The sequence below is a fragment of the Alosa pseudoharengus genome, unplaced genomic scaffold (assembly GCF_046254945.1).
Source record: "Alosa pseudoharengus isolate Yale_2024_CS ecotype anadromous, Long Island Sound unplaced genomic scaffold, YU_APseudo_1.1 YU_APseudo_1.1_scf_17, whole genome shotgun sequence".
Taxonomy (NCBI): domain Eukaryota; kingdom Metazoa; phylum Chordata; class Actinopteri; order Clupeiformes; family Clupeidae; genus Alosa; species Alosa pseudoharengus.
In genome coordinates this window covers 14,717,244-14,737,143 of record NW_027468640.1, presented here as the reverse complement: position 1 = coordinate 14,737,143, position 19,900 = coordinate 14,717,244, and positions in this window count along the sequence as shown.

Below are 19,900 nucleotides of genomic sequence, written 5' to 3'. Positions count from 1 at the left end.
CACACACACACACGCACAGATAAAGAGACAAATACATAGACAGACAAATAGATAGATAGATCCATTCACCAAACATATATCAAAATATGCTGATTAAAAAGCATGATAATTGCACAGATGTTCCTTCCACTGATGACAATAAAAGGCTAGGCAGTATTATTACACAGCACAAGACATCAAGTGGTGTGGGAGTGTGCAACTGGTAGAGAAAGAGATGGATGGATAGATGGATAGATAGATCATTTACTGATCTGAGGGCTAATTGGGAAAATACTAAACCAGTCCAGGTCTTTGAAAACTCCATGCAGTCTGTGCAATATGACAGAGGGAAAAATGCTTTTCTTTGCATTAAATCTGAGCCGTGTCTTTATGATGGAAATGCCCGTAGCCGTTGTGTACTTTAAGAAATCACCAACATTTTGTCTCAGTGAACATGGCACTTTGACACCGCCTGCGTGAGTGATGGGAATTTTTCTAATGGCATCCACTGTATGTGTCCGCGGTATCGTCTCTGCACCACTCTGGCCATTCCCTCTCTACGAGGCTTTAGATTGATGGATGGCATCCACTGTCAACAGGCAGGTGTGCCAAGGCCTCAGTGGCCATAATAACCAATTACCCCCCCGCACAAACACCTGAGTATCTGCAACAAATGACACGAGAGAAATATTTAGGATGACATTTGACCAGAGAGGGTAATATTTCAGCTCTGCACAGCCTCATTTCTTAAAAGAGGACGTCCTTTCCTTTCACTCTCTCTCTCTCTGAGCGCCTTCCCCAGTAACCATGTGTCTATGTGAAACACACACACACACCACACACACCAACAACTCAGCCTCAGGTCCCATGGGAATTGGAACACTCGCACATGCACACACACACACTCTGTCCTGTATGTACGAAGCATACAAAATTATCTATTTAAGTTACGATGCCATCCACACCGCACCGCCACCAACTCATTTATTTTTCTTTGATATCTATCTATCTATCTATCTATCTATCTATCTATCTATCTATCTATCTATTTATCTATCTATCTATCTGTCTGTCTGTCTGTCTGTCTATATGTCTGTCTGTCTGTCTGCCCAATTTATCAGCTGTATTTATGTACTTTAACATATTGCCAACCTGGTGAGCGCACTCAGCCAGAGTGGAATACTTTTCCTAAAGAATGCAAATGGAGTGGACTCCATGAGGTCAAAACTCCATTTTAACCTGCCATATCAAAGTTGCTTTCTCAAACATTACCCTCTTCTCATTTTACTGCAAATGCATTTTTTTTTTGTCTTGGAGCAGCAGGAGTATAAAGTCAATTTTCACTTAAGTACCTTCTGACAGTTTGAGCCTTACCTTCCTTATTTCACACCAACCTGCCATCAAACACATTGCATTCACATTTACACATATACTTCTGGCAAATGAGCTCATCCATAGAGTACACAAACCTAATGCAACTAGGGAAGTAGATGGTTGGGAGTAGGTACGGCTACCTTCTATAAGATCCATGGGAGATTCAGAGGAGTAAGTGGCCCCAAAATAGAAAATAAATTCGGCATTTTAGTTTAGTGAATATGTTTAACCATTTACTACATAACTAATATGTGATTAGTGTAAACAAGATCTGTAATCCCTACCCCCCACCACCACCACTACCACACACATCCAAAAAAATCATGCTGAGTGACCACTAAACATCCCTCCATTATTTAACCCCATTTAAACTTAAGATGAATTTTGATGGACATCTCCTAGTGTTCTGTCACATTAATTCTGATTGATGATGGAGGTGCACAATATTGATCACCACTACTATACAGTTAAATGATCAAACACGGAAAGTTGCATGACAGAAAAAGCCTTCTTGCCTCTTTAAGGCCACCCGTATATCTGGATCCTGAGGGCAAAGTCAAGGTCAAGCCTGTAGGGCAACAATCTCGTTTCTTGGTGTTTTAAGACCCCACCGTTGTCTTCAAGGCAGCGCTGCCTGGAAGGCACTAGGGTTAGGCATGGGTTAAGGTTAGGGTTAGGTTAGGGTTGGGGTTAGGTGCCTTTAAGTCAGCAGTGGCAGCGCTGCCTGGAAGATGACGTTGGGGGCATAAAACACCATTGAGCAACAATCTCAAGGCAAATGGCTGACTTATTACTGTACATGTGTCTGGTGCACTATAGGCCAGCCACTTAGTGGAACTGTATGTCTTGCTTTGGCCCAAGGCATTTAATCAGCAGTAGTTGTAGTAGAAGTAGTAGAAGTCATATCCCTGAGGGAAGATTACTCATATGCCCCATCCACCCTTTGAAAAAAAGCATGTGAAAACAGTGTGGTAGAAAACTCATATTATTCACTGTTTACCACCACAGATGATGGCTTATCTTTTTTATTACCCTTTAAATTGCTCTTATTATTATGACAAGTTGCTCCTCCGATGCACTGTGCATTTTGATATTCCGTGACCTCTTATGAGGTTAATCTGCCCACACTGTTTATGCACAGGGATTGATTTATGAAGCATAACCTGCACCCCTGTATTTAATCTGGTTGCTGTTGGCTCAACAGGTTCTCTCTCTCTCTCTCTGTAAGAAGTTAACTGTAAAACCAAACAATTTTCATGTATTTACTCATTCAATTTCAGATAAAACAAATATTTGATTTGAGTATCAGTAACTGAAATATTGCAGTTCTGATTAGGAATGGAATATGCATCTATAACTAACATAGCCTTTGGAGGCAACTTTGCTACATCAAAGTAAATTGCTCTTTTAAGCCATTAACTAGACTAAACAAAGTAATTATACATTTATTATGCTATGGAGAGGGTATCTGCAGACAAACTGAAATATGTTTTCCTCCATATGTGTAAAGAAAGGTTGTTTTTGCAGTCAGTGCATTACCTTATTCTTTTTAAGGTCACCATCATATTTTGAGGAGAAAGTCCAAACAAGTCGATTACCAAACTTTTTTGTCTTTTGCATCCTTTGCAGTAGCTTGCGTCACATTCAAAGTGCCCAGTGTACTTGTGGGCTTCAGTGTTTGTGCTTACGGGCCCAACAGCAGTAACGTGGTTGACTCAAGTCAACCTTCTATCTCTCAAGATCAAACTGAAGCATATCCCAGTTTATTACACGGCTCTTCACAAGACAAGTAGAACGCTCCATTGGCTTGAATGGGATTTCCCAAAGTTCTACGGTAAAATATATTCATGTAATTACCGCTGGGAAAATAAGTCCCTTCTACTGGGAAAATAAGTCCCTTCAGGGTGGAACAAGACCCCTCCGCTGCGCGTCGGGGTCCGGTTCGCCCTGTCGGAACTTATTTTCCCAGTAATGACCAGCGTTCTATACATTATCCCTTACATTTGCCACTAAGGCACATGACCCTGTACTGCTCCTTATCACTTTCCTCAGCTGAACCACTGAAGAAGCTAACCTTCTGCTGCCTGCCCAGTTAAGCATACTCAATTGTCCTAATGTGGGACACTGCCTAATGTGGGACACCTAAGCTCCAGTGGTTGTGGCTCTTCCCTAATGAATGTCAGTGAAACTATGGGAAAGCCAAAGCTGTAGGGCCCTGTCATCAAAATTGGATGTGGATTTAATGTGTTGACTTCACATTGTAGCCTAATATAGCCTACTACAGTCTACTACAGTCCGGCAATCCACCCTATTATTGATCACTTAGTAAGGTCAGACAATTCTCTCACTACTCTCTGTTGAAATGGGACTATGCAGGGTCCACACATTGTAAAGGTGAACTACTACCAGACTCTGATACCATGTTCATTATATCATGTTGGCAAGCTTAAGAGGTCTGCTGGTGATCTTGTGGAGCTTAAACACCATGAACAGTTCGATTCAAATTCACATGAGGACAATAAGTAATTTCCACAGTGAAGGCTCTTTCTGTGGATTTTCAATCACAGGCAGTGAATGGTGACAAAGCCTGCTCTTTCATCACTCTATTTGTAATGAGACCTTTATTTGCCTTGCATTTCCACGGGCAGAGGACAAATATGATGGTGAATTGAGATTGGTTTTCTAAGTGAACTTTTTTTCTGTTGGAGAGAGAGAGAGAGAAAGAGAGAGAGTTTACTTAGCTGCTATTTATTTATCCTTTATTCTACCTGATAAGTTCCATTGGGATCTTGAAGGAAGGCCTTGGAACAACAAATACAATGAGAATAATAATCAGAAAATATACAATGACAAGCCAGGACACAACAGATACATAATAAGGGGGGGGGTTATTGGAAGCACAATATTCGGACTTCATTAGCTAGAGTAAATAAAAATAACAGGACAAGTAACAAGGACCTGTTGGAAAGCATCTTTTGCAGTGATTTTTGTGTGAGCATATCAGTGAATACTCCTGACCACTCGGTGAGTTTCACGTCTTTGTAAATGAAAGTTTAATGCGTTTTAGGAAGGATTGTTCAAGTGCACCTATGCAGCCATTGTGGAGGTAGGGGGGCGCTACCACAGAAACCGAGAATTCTCGGACCAGCAGCATGTGTCCAAATTTCAATCTTAACCGTTCTATTTCATCAGAAACGATCTGAAAACAGGGCTTTAAGTGTAAAATACCGAACTTGTCCTGTAAAGAAGGTTCCAGCTAGTTATAGTTAAACTTTGGCATCTGCATAAAGATGGATTTTAACATTTTCCACAATAGAGACAGTGGTGTTTACACACACACACACAGACCAATGATGGAAAGAAAGACCAGACCAATGATGGACCCTTGAGGGACACTTTTTCTAACCTCCAAGGGTTCCCAACTGTGACCATCAGGCAAGACAATTTGGGTTTGGGTTTCAAACCAATTAACAACATTTGTCCTCAGACCAATGTCCAGGAGTGGCTCATGCTAAATAGTACGATCAACTGTGTCAAAGCCCTCAAACAAGTCAATGAACAGGGCATCACAGATCATCTTCTTGTCAAGTGTTGATGTCATTTAGAACCTGAGTGGCTGCAATAATACTACTATGTTGGGCTCTAAAGCCTTAAAAGAGTATAATGAGTTTCAACAGAAATAGACTGATAGTTTACTAAAGAATCCAAGTTCTTAGCAAGTGATGCCATTTAAGAAAATACCTACAGCAGTACTTCTGTTGAGTGTTGGATAGTATGAAGTCTATTAAAGTCAACTTATCTGGAGAGTACATATTAGGATAGAAGAGGAAATAACAAGCTGTATAAGATTGAGTTTCATGCAGATATGTTTAAAAGAGTCAGAGAATGAAGAGAGCCAATCTCAGTATAAATCTCTCCGAAGCACAACTTTGCATTAATAACACTCGCCTAATATATTAGCCACATAGTTCACAGCCTCCTTAGGAGCTGATGGAGCCTTGTAGCAGACAATGACAGTTAGGTAAGATGTGGAAGACATGGAGGTCTCAACTGACAAAACTTGAAGAGTGTAGGTATCGATAATGATTGAATTACTCTGCAGCTAAAACTGGCTTTAAAATAAATGGTAACACAGCACCAACACAATTTTTTGATATTGTTTTGGTATTTAATATTTTGTTTGTATGTTTGTGTACTTATCTGTTGATGTCATTTCACAAGGCTGTCTGTGGCTTCTCCAAATGCAACAGGCTAGTTCAAGTCCCTAACTAGAGAACATTGTGTGTGTGTGTGTGTGTGTGTGCAAGTGTCCGTGTGTGTGAGTATGGGAGAGAACAGAAACATGAATGAAGATGGATGGGTAGGCGTGTACGCTAATCATCAATGAGGTTTATGCACATAAAGCTCTTTAGCTAGCTAATATATTTCCGGTGGAGCGTCAGCCAGTGTCCAAGTTTACTAGCACTGGCTGACACTGGATATCTTGTTTATGTCCAACAGGACAACTCTGTATTCAACTTTGACACATGCATAAATCCTTCAGCAGCTCAACATTCTCAATCCTTCAGCATCTCATTCACTAGGTGCAACACCCAACCGGGTCCGTATAAACAAGTACACTAAAACAATAACCACTACAACACATCTGATGCTCAACCGGAAATAAATGAGCTGGCTAAATAGCCCTCCGGGCATAGTTCGCATTGCATAACAGAATGGCTGGAGTGGAAATTACGTAATTTTCTCCTGTGTTTCCCAGACAAGCAGCTCCCTCAGCTAAACAGGAACAAACACAAAAGCCTCAGCTTCGCCTTCCAAAAATAAATGACTCACAGGTTTCCCTAGTGTGCTGTTTCTATTTACGGATGATTGAAACAATAAGTTTGGTATGAAAACATCCTGGTTAGCGGCACTCCTAGGACCACACCGACGGAAGGCTGATTCACTCCACCTATGACTCAACAATCGGTTACCTAGGAAACAGCAGATGTTGAGAAGTTTTACATTTGTGTTCCATTGTGTAGCATAGTACATGGTGCTCTGGTGTCAATTAGCTATTACTGTGGTCCTTCTGTGAATGGCTTTAGGCCAGAAAGTGGTTAACGTGTAGTGCAGCTGTACAGAGCAGCTGAGTAGCTCAGCTGATTAATTGGTCCTATTTTAACGTGCGGTTAAAAAGGATGCCTTTCCTGGCAGGGGGACCCTGAGAGTGGTTAATGCCACCACTTAATAGGAATAGGCTGTCCGTTATTTTAATGGGCTGTTAAATGCTATATTTTCAGTCCAGACACTTCTGCTTTTCTCACCTACATTAATTATTCAAGAACATCAATTTTTTAGCTCTAACCCCCCTGCCTCGAGATACATCAATTGAACAGCTTTGCGTTAAATTGATGATATGCTGGCAATTGTGTAAGCTAAATGGTCCTACAACCCTTCAGCAAGTGGTGGCACCTACATGGTAGCAGGACATGGGATTAACTCGATTAATACATCAACCTTTCACTGTTGCGCAGCACACTTGGATATGTCAACTTTAAACTTGTGAGAGAAATCACACACACACACATGCACACACACACACATACACACACGCACACACACACACATACACACACATACACATACACACACACACACACACACACACACACACACAAGCGAGACATGGTACCCTGAAATATCAATTGAACATATAAAGTGTCCTCCACTTTCTGTTTCGGCCCTCGCCAGCGCTCTTTGTAGCCGATTGATTATTTATGGTCAGATGCAAATACACACCGACTCACTGCACTGCGCTGTGCCCCTTAAGATGATTGCTTGTGCGCTATTAGCCGATCTATATTTAAAGTTTAATTACCGTTAGCGGCCCATTTCCCACATCTCCATCACCACAGAGAGTGGGTGTCGACAACTACGTTAATTGCTGTTTGTTGATGTGACCTCCCCCAACCCCCCTCCATCCAACCAAAAGAAGTGGGTGGATGGGTAGGTGGGGTGGGGGGGCAACAAATCTTGACTTGTTTCCAATGAGCTAAGCAACAGAGCAGGTCAGTTTTGGTCAGTGTCCCCCCCCCCACCCATGTAGAATCTAACCCTGGGTCAGCACTTGTCAGGCGATGTGTTTCCCATCAGGTCAGTACATCCAGCGAGGCTATAGTGCCAGAATAAGCCTGGGTAATTGCTTTTCAAACAGAAAAGCTGCACACTCTGCGTACCACCCTTCCCTCCCCACTCAAAAATAAAAAATAAAAATAAAATGTTGACACCCACACACTCCCTGAGGCCATGTTTTTTTTTCTGGAATATAATGATAGAGTTGTGGGTCTACCCTGTCACCTCACACAACGTTTTAATTACAGTACGCTCTCCCCCAACACCCACATCACTCACCGGCAAAGTGATTATTATCCTAGACTCCGACTCAGAGCAGGGTGTTTCAACTTAAAAAGCCAGCAGAGGAACTCAAAAACTTTTGGGGGAAGTTTTGACCTTGATGGCCATGCGTCTACAATACATATTTGGTATGGGCAAAGCATCCCCACAGAGTTTTCCAGCAGACGTAGAAAGACGACACACTTTTGTGCTAGTCTTTCTCTCAACTTGTCACATACAGTCTCACTCCCACCTCCCACCTACAGATGTAGGCCTACTCTTGATTGAGACCCCTTGTTGTCACGTTTCATCACACTGGGTACCACTTAACCCGGTTAATCCCAAATTTTTCCCAGACTTGAATATATCAAAATCATGTGTCTTGAGTAACCCTTTGAAGTAATCAATTACTATTTTTTTTAAATTTTCCTGAAAAAGTGGGTGAAAAGGAGTGTTTTATGCTTGGTCACAATTGTGACCGTTGGAAAACAACATAGTCCGATTTTAGGGATTTTCACACATTTCATTGTGCAATCATCTAATGTTCAATATATTCCAGTCAGAGATGATAAGGGGACATTGTCCCAGGTCTGTTCTTTACTTTTAATTTTGTATCACAATACAATACTCAACATTGCCTCTCCAATTCTCTATTATATTATAAGTGTGCCGATGTTTACATAGAAAAGGCATTATATCATAACCTGGCCCTAGCCAGATGAATGTCGTTCCGCTTAGCTCCGCCTAGCTTCACTCACATCCATCTGGAACCTCTTCCATTGAGAGTGATTTCTCCAACCAACTTTATGGTTTAGCCAATCAGGACGCAGGGCGGGAGTTTCATAGATGTGACATAGCGTAGAAGCGACTGTGAGACTGTTATCAGCGTCACGGGTTGGCTTCGATGAGAGTGGTTGAAGTAGCACGTCAATAGATGACGGACAAGTGGCTTATTCAATCATATGCAAGCATTTTTTGATTAGGTCCAGCCTTCTGAAGCAACACTTCAATGGATCGGTTCCAGATGGATGAGTGGAGCTAGGCGGAGCGAAATTCATCTGGCTAGGGCCAGGTTAATTATATCACACTATTATGACTATAGTGTAAACAACACCACCCTACAATACAACAGCAACCACAAATGTTACAAAAAGTGATGTTGTTTGTTTGTTTGTTTATTATTGTATTATTTAATTTTATAATTAATTAATTTATTAATTAATTAATTACACAACAGATTGTCCTGCAAGTCTACTGCCATACTTCCAATGCCATTAATTGCCTTTCCATTGGACCAGCAATTGGTCTCCTTTGCTCAGTGGTATTATTGTTAAGGTCACTAAATGAAGTGAACCTATGTTACCTGGTCCCTATGCTCCAAAGGCCTTATATTCATAAGGCACTATGTTCCCAGTGTCCTATGTATACTAGAAACTATCCTCATTCGGGTACCTATGTGCTTTATAAAGCTGGAGGTCCCTGGAAACATACAATGCTTAACCTGGGGAACACAGGACATCTGTCCATGATCCCATCACATATAAACCTGAGGAGCATAGGAGCCTGCTCTGACCTCAGTTATTGGCCTACTCTAGTGTCAGAGGGGTGTGATGTCCACTATATTGCTAAATTTGATTAATTTTACCACTGGATTAAGTAAGGTTCTAAATGCATATACAACAGCATTACCATATGAGCCTGTCTGGCATCAAACACACAAGTGGAGAGGGGTGTTTTGGTGAGTGCTGTTAAATATTTTCATCACAGCATGCAACTAAGTAACTTGCCATCTTCTAAAGGCCCTATATTCCCAGTGTCCTATCCTGGAACCTATGCTCATTCGGGTACCTATTATGTGCTTTATAAAGCTGGGGGACCCTGGAAACATACAATGCTTGACCTGGGGAACACAGGACACCTGTCCATGATCCCATCACATATAAACCTGAGGAGCATAGGAGCCTGGTCTGACCTCAGTTATTGACTTAATCTAGTGTCAGAGGGGTGTGATATCCACTATATTGCTAAATTTGATTAATTTTACCACTGAATTAAGTAAGGTTCTACATGCATAATAAGAAACATTCTGTAATTTGGACATACAATAGTGTGAGAACAGATTCTTGAGACACAATCTTTATTTTTGATCACATGAAGCTTTGCTTCTGGTTCGTCTGACTGGTCCCTGTGGCAGAGGCCCTTTACTGTACATAAGTGGAGGGGTATTGTTGGGAAAAGAGGTGGGGAATACATTTTCTGGTAAGGTTGTTTATATCTACTGCAAGTCTCTGCATAAATTCAGCCAATATGCCTTCAACAGGCTGACTGGCAAGTTGATTATACCCCCCACCACCTTGTTTATATGTGACATTATGTAATATACAGTAATAGTCAATAAGTATAATGATTTACTGTTTTTGAGGTGTGATTGTAAAATCTGGGCAGTCAGTTAGATCTGATATGTGCAGGAAGTGACTGAAAGTGAAATTAAAATAAATAACAGCATAGAAAATCAGCTATTACAATAGCTATGTATAATAGTGTGGTATAATGGATTTTCTATGTAAAAATTGGCACACTTAGAATATAATAGAGAATTTCAGAGGCCATGTTGAGAAATGCAATGTGATACAAATTTAAAAGTAAAGAACAGACCTGGGACAATGTCGCCATATCATCTCTGAATGGAATTTAGTGGAAATTAGATGATTGTAGATTAGATGAAATGTGTGAAATGTGTGAAAATCCCTAAAATCGGACTATGTTGTTTCCCAACGGTCACAATTGTGACCGTCATCATGTTCACTCATGCTATGAGAATGATGAACAAAGTTCATATATTTCAATTGCATCCCTCCATACTAGACACCTTAAAGATGATGTGTACCAAAAATATTTGTCCTATGTTTACATAACATACTTTTCTAAGCTTTAGTTTGGGAGCTTTTGGGTGGACAACAAAGCGTAGTGCATTAACTTCTGTGAACAGACCACCGTGGAGTCCATTATCCCGCTTATTCCACTGTTGCCACTTGTGTTGTGTTCATTTCCTGTTACAATTTAAACGTTTTAACGCTAAAACTGTCTTGTTTGTAGAACTACTTTCTTTCGACACAACTCATTTCTCAACTTGCAGGACAAAGTGCCGTTACTAGTTCTAAATGGATGGTTGCTACGGCCAAAGGCCAGTCCTATCTCTCCCATTGTCAAGCGGGCGTATCCCAAGATTCTGATGAACTTTAGCTTTAAAACATCGCTATTTTACCTAGCCTGCTGTCATCCATCTAGCTAAAAGCCACCTCCGTCATATGCTGCAATGTTACTATGTTCTGAACGTCTGCATTTTACAGCTCAGATGCAACGTGACGGTTCATTTAAACTTCAGAGTTCGGTAAATTAATATACAAGAGTGCTACGGCCAAAAAAATGGATCTACTTCATAGGTGTGCAAATAACATACGGTTAATGGTCGTTCTAAATTACGTAGGACAATGGGAAATTCAACCAAGCAGTGGAATAAGAATGCCACAACACAGCCCCTCCCATTTGGATTTACAGATTCATTTCAGAGGCGTCAAGCTTGTTCTCAGTGCAATTCATTCAGTTTTAACAAGCCATGAGACACACACACACACAACCAAACACACACACAAACACACACCCTGAACTGATGACACCTAAATATCGTTTCCTAGCTGAATGTTCCCCTAGGGTTCACACACACTTTGTAATATCCTCACAGAGCAACTGATAAGCCTTTAATACGTTTTTCAAATGCTCTCTTTGCTAGTTCCTGTATTGAACAAATGGATTGGCTCACTAAGATGATTTTTTTTTTTAAACCATAAAAATGGTTTCTGCTTGACCTATTGTAAGTAATAACTGTGCATATGCAATATCATTCCGGTATCAGCTCATTCCTGGGTCCTTTCGGGGGTTTGGGAGACTCATTATTGAGTTTTTGGGAGACGGCTTGATGGTGGCAGAACTTCATTGGCTCACTAAATTGCCATCGCCAGAGAGTTGATAAAGTGTCCATATGAGCAAGGAAGACGAATAGACGGACACGGAAAGAGAGAGGGGGGGTAGAGAGAGTGGAAAGAGAGGCAGGGAGAGAGAAAAATAGAGATGGACTGAAAAAGGGATAGAGAGAGAGAGAAAGAGGGCTGGAGAGAGAGAAAGACAGAGAGAGAGAGAAATTGCCATATATTTGTTGGATCAGAGCTGCGTCCTCTTTGAGGTAATGGAACTGTCATCTCTACTCGCACACAGATAAAAATCAGCTCACCTTTCCTCTCAGCACCTTCTCTCTTCCTCTACCTCTGTCTCTTCTTCCTCCTCTCTTTCCCCTCCAATCCTCCCTGTCTCTTCCTCCTCCTCTCTTTCTTTCTCTCTTCTATTTCTTTCTCTCTTCTATTGCTAACTGCAATACTGAATTGCTTATAAATCTGAAAAGTGGTGACACCATTATTGAAATTCTTTTCAAAGTGTTTCCTTTCAGTGTTTTAGCAGTCCTGAACCCTTCAGCCAAGAGGACGAAAGGGATAAAGGAAACCATCTGCATGCCACTTTCAGAGTTAACCATCCCATCATTCAGCTTAGCACCCACAAGCAAACGACTTTATGACTTCATGCCATTATTGGTAATTTCCAACTCGACTAGCCTGGGCTCTGAAGGCAAACTAATTAGTGGATTCCATCTCTCGAAATGATGTTGCCTCCAAGTTTCAAGTAGCTCTAATGTAACATTGTTTCATTACAACAATGATAAATGTATATATTCTTAACGATAATGAAGGTTGAGGTTGTATCTCAGAGGCAAATACAGCATTTAATTTGATGTCTGTGATTTTATATACTTTTTTTTATAGATTTGATATACTGTGATTTTTCGGAACAATATCTGTTTTTGGAGCCATTCAATTTGGTTTCATTAAGGCCTGCCACCACATATACGATATATCTGTAAACAAAGATCATCTTAGGTCATCTAAAGTATGCCATATATATACTATTTATCTAAAGTATATCATCTGTATTTATTTATGTATCATCTATATTCAATTTACAAACCAGGCCTATTACATTCCAAGAATGGCACAAGAAACATCAAGAATAGCTATCCTCAATTCCTCTGTCACTATCGTAGGAGAATGTAGAAGAACATGTCAGGCAAACCAGGACAAAATTAACTCACAGTGTAGCGCCACCATGTTTGAGTTATCTGGGGGACACCTTCAAGTGGAAAAGCCTTTCTAAGCTCTGGTGTTTGACGGATTAGACGGCTTGGGTTAATGATTATTTACACGCAGAAGTCCTTTAGGGTCTCTCTATGCCAAACCAAGAAGCCGAGAAGGGATCCAAAGCCCTCAAGCATCGCATTGGCACTCCCCAAAATATACAAGACCACAACCAGAAGCTTGGGAGGTGGCGTGCCTTGACAAATAATTTAGTTGTCTTTGGGGTTCGGATGCAAATGACTTGCCCGAGGCTACACACACACACACACACACACATGCTCCCCAGCCTTCTCTGTCTTTGCTGTCTCCTTAAAGAAGAGTAAGCCATCCAGTCTGACGTCAATCAGAGAGTCAGCAAAAGGAAAGGGTCAGGTCTTATGACTCACATACAAACACACACCTCTCTCCATCCACAAAGCTATACCTCTTAGGTATAAGGTATATATTTCAAGAGCAGAACATTACACTGTGTTTGTGTGTGTGTGTGTGTGTGTGTGTGTGTGCATTTGGAGGCTAGCATAGAGTCACTGGCACTATTATTAATTCTAAAAGTGGGGAGCAATATTATCTGAGGTAATATCTGAAGTAATATAGTATGTGTGTGTGTGTGTGTGTGTGAGAGAGAGAGAGAGAGGGAGTCTGTTTGAATGAAATTAAATGAGCTAACAGAAGACAGAAGTAAGAAGTACTATAATATTTGTTCCTGTCTTAATTTGAGGAGTCTTTTTAATAATGTCACGAAAAGTTATGGACACATTTAGACACAGAGATCTAGTACTGCTGTAGCTCTAAAATGTTCCTTTAACAACCATCTTCCTTTTAACAAATCTTTGGTCCATTTAATTTGAAAGACTCGGTAACACTTTACTTGACGGGTGAGTTCATAACACATTCATAGCAGCTGTCATAAACTGCACATAAAGCATTCATGACTGTTTCATGAGACATGACTCAACATTCATACCAAATCTTTCATGAATGTGGAAGACAGAACGACGAGAACTTGTCAAAATAAAAGTCCAACAAATGCAAAGCAGCATTGCCGTTTTTGTTCCAAACCTACCTGATCATGTCACATCTGAGTCAATGGGCTACTCCAGTGCCAAAAAGACAGAACATGGTCAAGCAAATAATTTTTGTTTCATAAAAATGTACTGTATTTGTTTTATGATGTAACCTTTGCAGATGATTTCTCATCTTTTGCTATACTGGGAATGTCCAACCGTTCCAGGCTACACACATACGGGTCAGCTGAATGTAGGCTAGTTTACCTCCCAGTGTTAAAGAGGCCCTATGCAGGTCTGGTTATTCCTTCGCTGTTTCTGGGTTTTCGCCTGATTTGGGCTCGCATTTTTCACGACATAGCTCCCCCTGTAGCTTCGGTAGTAAGTGACTGCTACGCTAAACCCCCACTAGCTAGCGAGCTAGCAATCAAACCAAGCTAAACACATACAGGGCTCACAATAAAACGGTCGAGCAAACACATTGTTCAAGAGACTGTCAAACCACATTACAAAAACGAAGGTCACCCAAGGGTAGGCTACTTACAATTTCAACAGCAACAAAGCCAAGTCGGAGTCTGTTTTGCAGTCTTCTTAGAAACTACAATCTGACTACATTTTCGAGGCACGATTGGATACTTCCGCTGAGTCACATTCGGATGTGTTCGGACCGTGACCAGAAAGTTGCATATTCGTTTTTTCCGTGGAGAAAGCACTAGGGGGAGACGAAGCACCCACCAAACGACCCAAAAAGTGTTGTAGAACCATCAGAACGACTCTCAACCTGCATAATTAAGGTCATTTTTGCTAAAATTGTTGGTACTTGACGGGTAGGGTTGCCACATTTGATTTGTGAAAATCCGGGACATTTATTGCCGGCCGCAGGTCTGCATTACAACCAATCAAATAAGCGCATCCCTGCCTCCGACAGCTGCATACAATCAAGATAACTTCAGAAAAATAGGATTGCAGGAGCGGAACGTAGGTTTTATTGAAAGTGAAACTAGGGAATACTTAAAAAAAAATAGAAGTGCATTTGCACCAAAAAACAGGACATTTGGTGTCCCGGGAAAGATTATCAATTTTCCGGGACAGACATTAAAAAAAGAGAACAATCCTGGGAAAACCAGAACGTGTGGTAACCCTATTGACGGGTGAGTTCATAGCACATTCATAGCAGCTGTCATAAACTGCACATAAAGCATTCATGACTGTTTCATGAGACATTCATAACAAACCTTTCACGAATGTGGAAGACAGAACGACGACAACTTGTCAAAATAAAAGTCCTTAAATTGCAATGCGGCATTGCCGTTTTTGTTCCAAACATCTTACCTGATCACGTCACATATGAGTCAATGGGCTAGTCCAGTGCCAAAAAGACAGAACATGGTCAAGCAAATAATTTTTGTTTCATAAAAATGTATTTGTGTTATGATGTAACATTTCTCATCTTTTGCTACTGGGAATGTCCAACCGTTCCAGGTTACACAAATACGGGTTGATGAAAGTAGCTCCCAGTGAAACTCAGTGATTACTTCACAACTTGTATAGTAAAGTGACATTCAATGTAGACTTCATAAGATATTCATGAAATATTTACAAAGGCTGGAGAGATTAAATTAATGTTATCCTTTATAAAATACTGGAGGCAAATTTAAAACCTTCTCCACCCCACCAGCCAATCAGAAAAGAGTATTTCTTCTCTCCGGGAGATAATGTTGATTATTCCACTGCTTGGTTGAACTTCCCATTGTCCTACGTAATTTAGAACGACCAATAACCGTATGTTATTTGCACACCTATGAAGTAGATCCATTTTTTTGGCCGTATCACACTTGTATATTAATTCGCCGAACTCGTTAAGTTTAAATGAACGGTCACGTTGCATCCGAGCTGTAAAATGCAGACGTTCAGAACATGGCAACATTGTAGCATATGATGGAGGTGGCTTTTAGCTAGATGGATGACAGCAGGCTAAGTAAAATAGCGATGTTTCAAAACTAAAGTTCACCAGAATCTTGGGATACGCCCGCTTGACAACGGGAGAGATAGAACTAACGACTGGCCTTTGGCCGTAGCAACCATCCATTTAGAACTAGTAACGGCAGTTTGTCCTGCAAGTTGAGAAATTAGTTGATATGTGTAGGAAGAAATTAGTTCTACAAACAAGAGTTTTAGCGATTAAAGCGTTACAATTGTAACAGGAAATGAACACAACGCAAGTGGCAACAGTGGAATAAGCGGGATAATGGACTCCACGGTGGTCTGTTCACAGAAGTTAATGCACTTACGAGGTTTAAACGGCCCTCCACTTCGCGTCGGGGCCGTTTTACAACCTCGACCGTGCATTAACTTCTGTGAACAGACCACTGTGTCGTCCATTATCCCTTACTTATTCCACTGCTTGGTTGAATTTCCCATTGTCCTACGTAATTTAGAACGACCATTAACATTATGTTACCAGATCCATTTTTTCGGCCGTATCACACTTGTATATTAATTCGCCTAACTTGTTGTGAAGTTTAAATTAACTCACGTTGCATCTGAGCTGTAAAATACAGATGTTCAGAACATAGCAACATTGTAACATAATGTCGGAGGTGGCTTTTAACTAGATGGATGGCAGTAGGCCAAGTAAAATAGCGATGTTTCAAAGCTAAACTTAATCAGAATCCTGGGATATGCCCGCTTGACAACGGGAGAGACAGAACTAACGACTGGCCTTTGGCCGTAGCAACCATCCATTTAACGACTGGCCCAGATCTCTCTAGGGCTCTGGACTGGTCTAATAGCAGCCATCCATTTACTGTAGAACTAGTAACAGCAGTTTGTCCTGCAAGTTGAGAAATTAGTTGAAATGTGTCGGGAAAAAGTAGTTATACAAACAGTGGAAACAGGAAATGAACACAACGCAAATGGCAACAGTCAGGGCCTAAATTTCACGGAGGGATTGCGGGTATTGTGCATAATTTGTTCAAATCCCGCAACTCTAGCCATCATAATGCGAGAAATTCCCGCATATACTTTACAGCCTGTCTGATGACGTTATTCTAATCTGTGGCGTGAATGGGGGGCTATTGACCAGACGGATCAACTAGCCTACCGAGTTGAATTGAACATAGCTTCACGCAGACGCAGACACACACAAACACACTCACACACACACAGAACCACTTTGTGCTTGCCGCCCCCTCCACTCCAAATGTCCTCACTCTCTCTGCTACGACCACGAAGACGTTCATTGAAAGTATCGTTCAGCGGTTTATACAACCTTTACGTCATGCAAACATGTAGCCTACCGCTGGCTAAAACGTAAGCCTACTTGCATGATATGTGAAGTTTCACCTGATAAGAGGAAAGCATGTGAATCCGATTCCAACAGCGCAAACCGCAATGCGAGTCATGCAGTTAGAATCCCTTAAATTGGTGTGGGTGCCCAAAGAAAATACCTGATAAAGGCAACCCCCCCCCCCCCCCCAAATTCTAAATTCTACATGAAGAACCTAAGGGGGGAATTCCCCCCTATTTTGAAAAATTTAATTTAAGCCATGGCAGTGGAATAAGCGGGATAATGGACTTATGGAGGGGGAAATAGGTCCCTTCCGGCGTTCTATACATTATAGGAGTGTGTGTTGTTGCAATATTCAGATTGTGAATTAGTTTGTGTAGACTGTATACAGTTATAAATCTAGGCGCATAATATGAAATATAAACAATGCCCACTCCTAAACCTTTTCTCTTCAGAAAATAAATCATGCATCTCAATTAATCTCATAATTCATCCCTTACCCCAACTTTTACTGCTGTAAGATGTGTTTTTAATGTATTGTATTGGTAGTAGTTGTGGTATTTTGCCTGCAACTCTGTGTGAGCTAGTGTGTGGAGTGTATGTGTCATATGTATACCATATCACAGTGGTTCTTTAGCTATTATATTAAAGTGGTGTTTTGATTAACCCTCTAGGCGCCACGGTCGACTTTAGTCGACAAGATGCGGTACTGAATAAAACGGCCGATTTAGTCAAATAGGGTGTCATATTTCGTTCGACCTCCACTCCACTAGATGGCAGACATGTCATACGTCATCCCCGAGTCGAAAAAAGGGCACGCTTTAAACAAAACTTTCTAGCTACAGCGCATTGAATCAGTGCGTGAAATACTGGAGCTAGTGTGCGTGTCTGCCACTTTGTCAGAGCGATATTGTCAACGTCAGCGAGTATTTGTATTAGATTATCGTCTAATGGCATCAAAAAAGTTTACCCGAAATGAAGTGTTGGGTCTTCTATTCGCGGACCCTGATTCTGAAGGGGAATATCTGCCTTCAGAAAATGACGTGATTCGTTTAGTGAGGCTTCAGATGCGTCCCTGCCTTGCGATGATGCAGCTGGAAAAAGTGAGAGTTTACTCCATAGTTTAGCTTACACCTAGCACAAACGTTGAATCGTTTGCCCAATGTCACTGGTGGGAGTAATGTTTCACGGGTTCGGAGTGTTCATCGGGAAGTTAGCAGGGTGTTAGTGGTGTGGCGAACGAGGCTGGAGGTAGCCTAATGTCCATAGCGCTAGCTTCTGTCTTCTGAACGTGTGCCTCTCCGCAATAGCGGCGACAGTAACGTGGTGGAGCCTTTGTCTAATGCCACTGGGTATGTTAGACGAGGTCGAAGTGCTCATAGGACAGTTAGGGGGGAACGTAGAGGCAGTGTGGGGAGTCGCAATGAGAATGACAGTAGGCCTAGTCCGAGCTGCGCAAATTCTCTCCACTCGACGCGAGGCAGATCTGGCCATGCTGCTCGCAACAGGAGCAGAGGTGGTGACACATATATGTGTTCTTTTTTGTGTGTTCATGTCCTTGTGATGTGTGTGTCTTTGTCAGCTAAGAAAAAAACAACAACAAAAAAAAACATTTGACGTCATATGCAACACCATATGACGTCATGATATGCAAATTAGATATAAACATTTAATCCCTACATAAACTTTGGGTCATCCTTAATATTTCTCTAATTTACAGAAAGTCTCTATCTCTTATCACTTTTAAGATATAGCCTTTTGAAATGAAGATGTCAAAATCGAACGTTTCGAAAAAAAACCTCTGGCGCCTAAAGGGTTAAGATGTTTCTCTATTCATTGGAATCACAAAAAATGCGTTGTAATCAACAGACTCACCAACAGCTATGCATGAAATATCAAAGCTGCGTTGTCAACTTGACAGCATGAAGTTCAAAATACAGCTGTTGGAGGAAAAGGTGTCAGGTTTATCTGCTGACAAAGAATTCCTCCAAAGCCAACTTCAAAGTCAGAGCCAACTTCAAAGTCAGAGCACTTATAGAGGTAATAGATGAAGATAGATGTCCACATTGGGCAGCCGTGGCCCACTGGTTAGCACTCTGGACTTGTAACCGGAGGGTTGCCGGTTCGAGCCCCGACTAGCTGAAGTGCCCTTGAGCAAGGCACCTAACCCCTCACTGCTCCCCAAGCGCCACCGTTGTAGAAGGCAGCTCACTGCGCCGGGATTAGTGTGTGCTTCACCTCACTGTGTGTACACTGTGTGTGTTTGTGATTCACTAATTCACCGATTGGGTTAAATGCAGAGACCAAATTTCCCTCACAGGATCAAAAAAGTATATATACTAATACTTATACATGATGTCAATTTGTTTAAGGTGGTTCCATGTTGAGTTTTTAATAAGTCACAATGTTTTTCTTCAGAGAGTCCACCAAGACAGAAGCTAAAAATCAAGATGGAACCAAAAGACGACAGCAACACCTCTGACTTTGACTAAGTTGGCTCCTTCCAGTTTTCGGACTCTTCCTGCAGTCAAACACCTTGTGTGAAGGTGAAGAAAGAAAAAAAGCCTAAAGCTACACATCAGTCACGAAGAAGAGGTAAGTTTTATACACTTGCACTTACAGAACCAATGTGCTGTAGG